A 9691-nucleotide genomic window follows, 5' to 3' on the forward strand; every position below is an offset into this window, starting at 1 on the left:
GGGACCAGCTTCTGGGCCTCAGTTTGGATCTGGTCCCTCTCCTTGGTGGTAAATAGAACCTGTAATAACTGCTGGATGTCATCCTAAGTGGGCTGATGGGTGAAAAGAACAGATTCTAACAGATCAATAAGGCCCTGTGGTTTCTCAGAGAATTTGGCCATTTGCAATTTCCAATTATAAAGGTTACTGGTGGCAAATGGCCAATATTGCATCTGTTGGTCTCCTGCCTCACTAAGGGGTCCCACTGCCCTTAAGGGAAGGACGGTGGAGTCTGCTGCTACTTGTGGCTGTCCTCCCTGGACCCTCCTCCGAGTTTGGGGAGGCCTCTCAGCCTCAGGGGCCTGGGATGCCTCAGCCTCTCCTGGGGGCTCTGAACTCCCCGGTTGAGCCGGTGGTGTGGGCAGATATGGGGGAGGCTCAAACAGAAGTTCTTCATCCGTGGCACTCTGGGACAGGATAAAGAGGGGCAGATGGCTTAGTTTCACTTTTCTGCTGCTCATCCTCATGCAGGGTGAGGATGGCTATCTTTGAACCCTGCGGTGGCAAAAAAAGTTTGAGCCATTTGGGGAGCTCCTCAACCAGGACCTGCCAGGTTGCAATATAAGGAACCTGGGCTGGGTGTCTTGGTTGCCCGAAAATAATATTTTTAACCCTGTAAATAGCAGGGAGGTCAAACGTTCCCTCCTTAGGCCATCCAATGTCGAAGGTTGACCATTCATTTCTGCAAAGGACAAAGAGTTTGCCTTTCTTCACTTCTAGCCCTTGTCCTCTAGCCTTCTTTTTGAAGTCAGAAAAATGATCCTGGAAAAGACTTAAAGGTGTTACTTGACTTTGTCCCATGTCCTCAGCTAAGTAAATCACAAATAACATGGAAAACATAAAGGTACACACTGACAAAACTATACTTCCTAGTGCCTTAAACAAGAACTGAAAGTGGGATGTCGGCCTCCCACCGCTCTGTGGGTGTGACCCACCTTTCCCTTCCAAAGTTACAAGTGGGATCCAATCCCTATCAGGTGGGTCCAGGATGTCTCCCGAGTCCCACAGCCTGGGGTCTTCGAGCACATCCGCCTAGACCACCAACAGGCTAACAAGGTAACTGGGCCCAAAACCAAGAGTGTGCAACATACACAAACAAGAGGACAAAGACACTTACCATCCAGACCAGGCTCAATGCTCCAGAGGTCCTGTGGGGGTCTTGGGGACCCCAGACGAGCCCCCAAATGTTACGCCCAGCTCTCACAACCCCCAATGACCATAAAGGAGTCCAGAGTGTATGCGACAGCAAAGAGCCTTTATTCGGGCTTAAGCTCAGGCCCTCAGAGATTTCACCGATGCAGCAGATCTGTACTGAGAGCCCCGAACTAGGGGGGGTACACTTTTATATCAAAGTTTCACAGAAACCCGTGTGCACCAAATGTTCTTTAAAATGATTGGATGGTCCTATGCCCTGAGTACGGGGAAGATTCTTATTGGTAGGGGCTGTCTTTAGGGCATTGGAATGTGCTGACTGTTATCTGTGGGGCCAGAAGTTTCTGTTTTTACCTTATAAGGCTGCTATATGCCTGGGCTTGCTTGATCTATAGATTTCTGGGATGGGGGTGGTAGCTGAAGATTACCACATGCCTGAAACAGCTAGTCAAAATGGAGTTAGTTTTGTCTTAAGCCAAGCAAATTACAGAAGTAGAAAGAAGCAGTTAGATGAGTTGTGGTCTCACTGCCAGAGTATTTAACCTAATTAGGTTAAGTGACACATTTGTGGGGAATGTAAAAAAAAAAATCTACTGACTTTTCTATTAAAGGGTCAGAAAAGACAAAACTCCATTTAAAAAAATATGTAAAAAAGTTGCTTAGTAGAAATTCATTTTTTTAAGTTCATTTTTATTTTATGTGCATGAGTGTTTTGCCTAAATGTATATAAATGCACTATGTGCCTGCAGGGCCCATGGAGGCCAGAAGAGGGAGACAGATCCCCTGGAACTTGAGTTATGGACAGTTGTTAGCTGGCTATGTGGATGCTGGGAACTAAACCCGGGTCCTCTGTAAGAGCAGCCTGTGTTCTTAACCACCCAGCCATCTCTCCAGCCCCCTGGTAGAAATTCAAATTCCTTCAGGGCCAGCACTTCTTGAAGGCAAACTATAAGCTTAAGGTTGCACTCTGTGCTCAAAACTGCATTCTACTTATCAACTGCCTCACTTTAAATTAGCTAATGGCGTAAGAATGTGGAGCTAGGCTCTGACCACTCAGAGTAAGGCACAAGATCCCTATTATGTTAAGAATAAAAACCCAGCACACAGTTCTGAAGAAGTAAAACTTTTTTGCCTTGCCAAAATACTTTAGATTGTGTGGTCATTTTCTTGAGACCCCATACCCAGTCCTAACACAGCAGAGCACTAACACACACAGGAGTGTGTAGAAAGGTATAAATGGTGTGGGTGTGGTAGCACACTGGAATCCCAGAACTTAGGAGGTTGAGGCAGGAGAATTGCTATAAGCCTGAGGGCCTGAGCTACAGAGTAAGACCCTATCTCAGAAACAACAAATGAAAAGAGTAGGCAAGATATCTCAGTGGGTAAAGGAGTTTGCCACCAAGCCTGATGGCCTGAGCTTGATCCCTGGGACATGCATGGTGGAAGTAAAGAGGAAAACCAAAATTATTAAGAAAGAAAACTAAAATCAATTGAGAAAAAAATCCAGAGCAGTTAGCCTTTGAAAGCAGCCTCTGCTTATCAGCTTCTGCTGGCTTGAGAAAATAAATCTGAGTTGGAGAGATGGCTCAGCAGTTAAGAATACTTGTTGTTCTTGCAGAAGACCTGGGTTCAAATCCCAGCATCCCCATGGCAGCTAACAACTGTCCATAACTCCAGTCCCAGGGGATCCAACAGCCTCTTCTGTCCTCCACAGGCATTGCACGACACAGGTGCACTTATCTACATGCAGGCAATACATGCGTGCATGTAAAAATAAAAATAATAAATAAAATATTTAAACAAAAAAAGAAAGAAAGAAAATAAATCCCAGTTTACCCAGGAAGATAGTTCTCTAGTTTGTTTGAGAAAACAGGTGGATAATCTTTATTTTGGAGACCCCTATGCATAGCACAGTCATGTAGGGTGGAAGGCCCTGAGGCTCCTGATACCCACAATGCTAGAGTTGGACTCAAATGAGACTAAATTTTCTGTATATACTGGAAAAGGACTGTTGTCTATTGCTCAGGCTTTGGAGAGAACTCCCCTGGGCTGCTGATAGATCAGAAGTAGAAGCTGTGATTTCCCATTTTGTCCCAGGTGTCTGATTACAAAGTCGAAGTTTTGTTACACTTCTTCCCATTACAGAGGATAGAAGTGACTCCCAAAAGTTGTCCTCTGATCTCCATATATACAGGAACATGAGCACACACATACACGCACACATGTGCACACACACATCCCCAAATAAATAAATGTAATAAATACTTTTTTCAGCTTTTGCCTTGTTTGTTTTGTTTTGAAATGGGGTCTTCCTGTAGCCCCAGCTGGCTCAGAACTCACTCTGTAGACCAGGCTGGCCTCAATCTCACAGAGATCTGCCTGCCTTAGCCTCCCCAGTACTGGGATTAACGCGTGTGCCACCATACCCAGCTAAAAACAGTATTTAAAAAAAATAAACATGGAGCCAGACAGATGGTTCAGCAGTTAAGAGTACTGGCTGTTCTTGCAAAGACCTAGGTTAGAATCCCAGCACCCACATGGCAGCTAACAACTGTCTCTAACTCCAGTTCCAGGGGATCCAATGCCTTTTCTGACCTCCACAGGTGTTGCATGACATGGGTGGACTTACATACATGCAGGCAATACATGCATACACATACAATCAAAATAAAAATAATAAATAAAATATTAAAAAATAAAAATAAATTAACAACTAGTTTTGCCCTGGCTCAGGTCTGCTAGTGACCCTATCTATGCTGGTCTCTCATCCTCCACCCAGCATCTCCGTTCCCTCAGGTGATATTTCCTCCTTCCATAGCCTCAGTTTCTCACTCTCTGCAGAACCACTATCTATTGCAAAAAGTTTATTTGATGAGTGGTGAACAGTGTACTTGTCTGTAAATATAAGGATGCATGTGTGGGTGTGAGTGGGGGAGGGGGTCTAAATTTGATTAAGAACTGCTATGTAAAATGTACAAAATCTCAATAAAAAATTAAAAAAGGAAATCCAGAGGCTGCTTACAGCTCAGCGCTCCAGCACTTTGACTGAGGGCACCCAGGCCTCCCACCCCAGCACTGCAATGGAAAAGTGGGAGGGGCTGATGGGAATGATGGCATTTCCACTCAATTTTCTGTAAACCCCAAACTGTTGAAAAAACAAAATCTATAGTTAAAGAAAAAAATACAGTACAATACTGGGGTTTTTTTTCTTTTTTTTTTCTTTCTTTTCTTTTTTTTTTTTTTTTTTGGTCTTTTTGAGACAGGGTCTCCCTGTAGACCCAGCTGTCCTGGAACTCACTATGTAGACCAGGCTGGCCTTGAACTCACAGAGATCCACCTGCCTCTGCCTCCTGAGTGCTGGGATTAAAAGTGTGCACCACCATGCCTGGCTTTTACAATACTGTTTTTTAGAAAAGAAGAACTTGGTTCATTTGTGTGCTAACACTGAGAGCTGTAAAGCTCTGTGCTAAATGTTTGCAGCATTAGAGATGGGTCTGGGGTCCCAAGAAAATGGCCACATAATCCAAAGCATTTCAGCAAGAGTTTTATTCCTGCAGAAGGGTATCAGGCTGCTCTGAATCCAGGAATATACTTTGTTAAGATGGCCTCTCCCTTTAATATCTAACCTGAAAGAGGGCTTGGCTGTCCCTAAGCTAAGGTTCAACCATACCATTAGCTAAGGTTCAACCATACCATCTAAATCTCATTGGCTAATTTAAAGGGGAAGGAAGCACTTTAGTAATTATTTTTAAAATTTAGAAACTTGGGTTTCTGGCATGCAACCAGCCGTAAAAGTGTGTGTGTGTGTGTGTGTGTGTGTGTGTGTGTGTGTGTCTGCATCTGTGTCTGTGTTGGAGGTATGTGGATGAGAACACGAATTATAATGTTATAAGTTACAATTGACATATTAAGAAACAAATAACAGGGCTCCCCAGCCCTGACCAGGAGGCCCAGAAAGGAGAACCACTGACTGGGGCCCCTTTGGGCATGGTGGCTGGTCTGGAAGAGAGGAAGGCAGCAAGTAGGGCACCAACAGCTGTGATGGGGTCCCTGATGGGGGTCTGCCAAGGGTGTATATGGAGGAGTGCTTCTGGGAAACCCTGGCTATCTACTCACCCTGCAGCTATTACAAGATCATCCTGTCAGAGGACAGCAAGATGTGTGGTTGGAACGAATTCATTGCCTGATATAGCAAGCAGGTCTCCAGCCACATCCAGGTTTTTTTGACTCTGAGAAAATTGAAAGAAATCCAGTCAAAGCTGAAAGACCAGGTCTCCAAGGACAAGGCCTTCCAGACCGTGGTTACTGTGCAGTCTACACAGGTTGCACCTTTGCTCCAGGCCAGGTGCCCCCCGCCTTGTCCTCAGGCTACTGAGATTTTTCCAGTTTTTTGGGGGGTGTATGTGGGTGCTCTGGGCCATCATGGAATGTTCCAGACATGAAGCCATTCTCACAGATGTCTTTTCGTTGTCACTGACTGACTCCCCATTCACCAACCTCCCAGCTACCCCCAGCCCTTTCACCCTGGCCCCACTTGCCACATCCCCTCCAGGCTGGCAGGCTTGGACCCTGGGCACCAGTTGACTCTTTCCAGAGGCACCTGTTTGTCCACAACAGCCAGCAGTGTCCCAGCCTCAGAGTGCTGTAATAATAACCCAAGCTCCTCCATTCTGTGTAAGTTTGACTGGTCAATCACCTATTCATAGGACCACCCCTAGGAAGGTGGGTTATGCTAAATAGATGCTATTTAGACAATTATTTCTCATTAATGATTTTGTTAACAAGAAAATGCTGCTCAGGTGTAAGACTTCAAATGTTAGTCTGCAATACTGTAGTGCCCACCTGTAGCTAAGGGAGACAACCCGCTGTTGTTCTAAAATGATGACTAAATTTATTTTCTCTTCCTATCTAGAAGTCATTTAAGAGAAAACTGGTTCTAGCCACTCCAACAGCTGTCAAAGTGCCTGAAAACAAGTCTTGGGTTCATCACTCTCAAGTTCAGCCTTGATGGCCAAAAGAAAAGTGAGAAGAAACCCAATAGATTGATGCTTTTGGAAGCCCCTTCAGGAAATTCTAATGAACTTTGATTTAGAGATATGAAATTTGCCCTGTTCTGACTTTTTCTTGTTCTCTATTTAGAACTTGTAATACTGACTACTCTTGCCTTTACTTCTCCTTCACATCTCCTAGGCACCAGCCAAGGACTTTCTTTTCCACCTACAGTTAAAAGTTAAACAATTTGGGAGTCTTTTAGATTGACCCACCGAAGGGGTACCCCAATTACCACACCCTGCATCCCTGTTCAGCATGGTAAAAGCCAGAGTGGTTTGCATCCCAACTCCCCATTGTCAAATTTGGGTAACCTCTTCAGAGGATGAGGTGATAAGAATAGGAGATAGAATTTAACTGGGTAGTTAGGGTAAAAAGACCCCAAAGAAAAGTAGCCAGTTTCTTTCTTGAGTAAAAGTCAACACGTATTTAGGCTTCTTAGCAGCCTGGTCTGTATCAGAGTTCAAAAATGGCAAAAGTGGGACTGGAGAGATTGCTCCGTGGTTAAGAGCACTGACTACTCTTGCAGAGGACCTGGGTTCAAGTCCCAGCACCCACATGGCAGCTATGAACCGTACTTAAATCCAGTTCCAGAGGAATCTGGCATTGCACAACATGGGTGCACTCACATACATGCAGGCAATACACTCATACACATAAAATAAAAATAATTAAAAAAAGTCAAAAGTATTTGAAAACTCTTACCTAATCCCTAAATTTTAAAGGTTACCTCTTCAGAGGGGGGTAATATACCCACCTGAAACTACCTGGTGGCCACGCACCTTCAGTCTTACCAAGTGCATGACTCTAAAACAGCTAAAATAGGACTCTCACCATGGAGAGAACATGTACATACTAGTCCATGTTCTCCCCCAGGTTTATCTCTATAGCAGAGAGAAAGCACAAAAACACTTCACCTTAACCCAGGTCTCTCAAGGGCCAAGAGAAACCCTGCCGCCATCCTTGTAGAAACAGACATTGTAGGTTCTGATGCCTTGGGTGCTGCCACCCTAGCCATGGGTAATAAAAAATTTTAGGCCTCTAAGCTCTTAAATAGACAGAGACATTGGACATCTACAGAACTCCATCGGGCAGTTGGAGAGACAGGTTAACTCCATAGCTAAAATGGTGCTACAGAACAGAAGGGGCTGAATCTACTGTTCCTAAAGGAAGGTGGCTCATACATGGCCTTAGGTAAGGTTTGCTGTTTTTATGCCAACAATTCAGGTGTAACTGACTTTACCTGGGCTTCTGGTACTATTCCTCCTAGCCTTTATGGTGGGCCCATACCTCCTAAACTGTCTAACTGGATAGATCAAGAGGCATCCAAATGCCATCAAATTAGGGTTCTAAGGACCCAATATGAGCCTAGAAATCAAAACAAGTCAAAGATTTGACTTATGTCCCAGAGCCAGTGGGGATTGTAATACTCTAAGATCCTCCATTTTGGGTAAGTTTAACTGGTTAGTCATCTAGTCATAGGACCACCCCTAGGAAGGCAGGTTATGCTAAATTGATGGGCAGAATACCTAGTGCATTAGTGAGATGGTTTTTCCTGCCCAGAATCCCACCTACTGGCACAGAACTTGCAGACTAGCTAAAGCCAGGTAGTCTGTGAGTTTGTCCACTTCCCTGAGTTCTTCAGGAAAGTATAATTTCTCCTTTTCTTTACGGCTCTCCTTTCTTACTAAACATGCTTTCTTTAAGGCTTTGGGCTGCCCCTAGCATCTTGTATTTCTTTACTTTCTCTAAAGCTTCCTTCTCCCAGCCACGTGGCTGCAAGTCGGCCATGTGTCTGACCTCCCATGCAAGCTCTGAACCTGCATGGTTTCATTCCTTTCTTTCTTCCCACCATTCACCTCCTCAAGGCAGCTTCCAAGATTACCAGCTCACCTGCCCTGAGGCTTTCTTTTTCTCTAAAATCCTAATAAAATTGTAAAAGCTTAATTCGGCTGATTTGGAACTTTTGGAGTCTGGGTTGTCTTTCCTGGTAGTCCTGAACTCTGTAACAGGGCCATCTCTGCACGGCATAGATGTAAGGAAGTGCTTCAATAAATTTCAGAGGAAAAGGGCAGCCTATGGGAGCTGTGTGACTTTGGGCCATCCCATGCCTTCTTCCTGGTCAAGTTCCAGTGGACCTGATGTCTGGACTTAAAAGGGCACTGAGCTAACTTCCAAAGAGCCCCATAACCAGGTTGAGTAAACCCTAGGTAAACCTCAGATTTGAGTTAATTTCCAACCCAAGAACTGACTGTGTTATCTGCAAAAACAAGTGACAGTCCCTATTATCTCAAAACCTCCAAACCATGTCACTGGCACTAGCCCTACCTACCTCCCCCTTTCCCAATCTCCCAACCTTTATAAGCAGCCCACCAACTGTGCCTGGGGTGCAGTTTCAAATCCCTCAGAAAACTGTTACCACCTTCATTGTTTTGCTTTTTTTTTTTTTTTTTTTTTTTGAGACAGGGTCTCACTGTAGACCCAGCTGTCCTGGAGCTCACTATGTAGACCATGCCTGGCTTCACTTTCATTGTTCTTAGTAAACAACAATCCACTCCAAACTCAGATGGTGGCTAACGCCTTTAATCCCAGCACCTGTAGGCAGAGGTGGGTTGGATCTCTGAGAGTTGAAGGCCAACCCGGTCTATGTTAGGGTTCGAGAATCAAGAATAATTCCCATAGATACCCAAAAAGATTATACGAAAAGTTTATTCAAGAATTTAAAGTAAAAAAAAGACAACAACTAAATGGCGGCTAGCCAGGCACAGACTTCACGAGCCAAAGATGGAGTCTGGCTCTGAACAATAGCAGGCAGGAGCTTTTATTGGGGCACTCCATAGAAACCCACGTGTCAAGCATCTTTTTAAAATAATTGGCTGTCCCCATATCCTGTGTATAGGGAAAGTCTTGATTGGTAGGGGCTTGGAATGTGCTGACTAATATCTTTTAGAGTGAGAAGTTTTTGTTCATACCTTATAAGGCTTTTACATGTACAATATGCTGAGCTTGTCTGGGCTTGTCTAAAGAAGCTAGCCAAAATGGAGTCAGAGCATTCTGGCTCTTCATTCTCCCCCTAGAGTTATGGCAAGGGTTAAATCTTTAAGCCAAGCAAATTACAGAAGTGGAAAGAAGCGGTTAGATGGCGCATTTAGGGCGGTGGAACCATTTCTATATTGTCGTAAGGCTCGGGGTCTCGATTTAAATGAGTATACTGTGAACGCAGTACCATCAGTTGGACTGTCTGTATCCATTCTCAGATGAATTTGAGCAAGGCATTAAGAATACAGGGGCCACAGGTGACTGCTAATAGGAGTAAGAGGAGAGGTCCAACTATTGCTGAGATCAAAGTTGTTAACCGTGGGGACTAGTCAAATAGGGATTCGTACCAATTTTGTTGATTTAGTCGTTCATTTTCTCTTTCCTTAAGTCTTTGACAGACTTCAGCCAAAGA

At 44.4% G+C, this 9691-nt stretch overlaps 1 pseudogene; it reads left to right on the forward strand.

The window, feature by feature from the left end:
- Window positions 1-938: 938 nt before the first annotated feature.
- On the forward strand, window positions 939-5775 carry LOC115072773 (annotated as a pseudogene).
- The last annotated feature ends 3916 nt before the right edge of the window (window positions 5776-9691 follow it).

Source organism: Nannospalax galili, unplaced genomic scaffold (assembly GCF_000622305.1).
Source record: "Nannospalax galili isolate Female #2095 unplaced genomic scaffold, S.galili_v1.0 scaffold120, whole genome shotgun sequence".
Classification (NCBI taxonomy): domain Eukaryota; kingdom Metazoa; phylum Chordata; class Mammalia; order Rodentia; family Spalacidae; genus Nannospalax; species Nannospalax galili.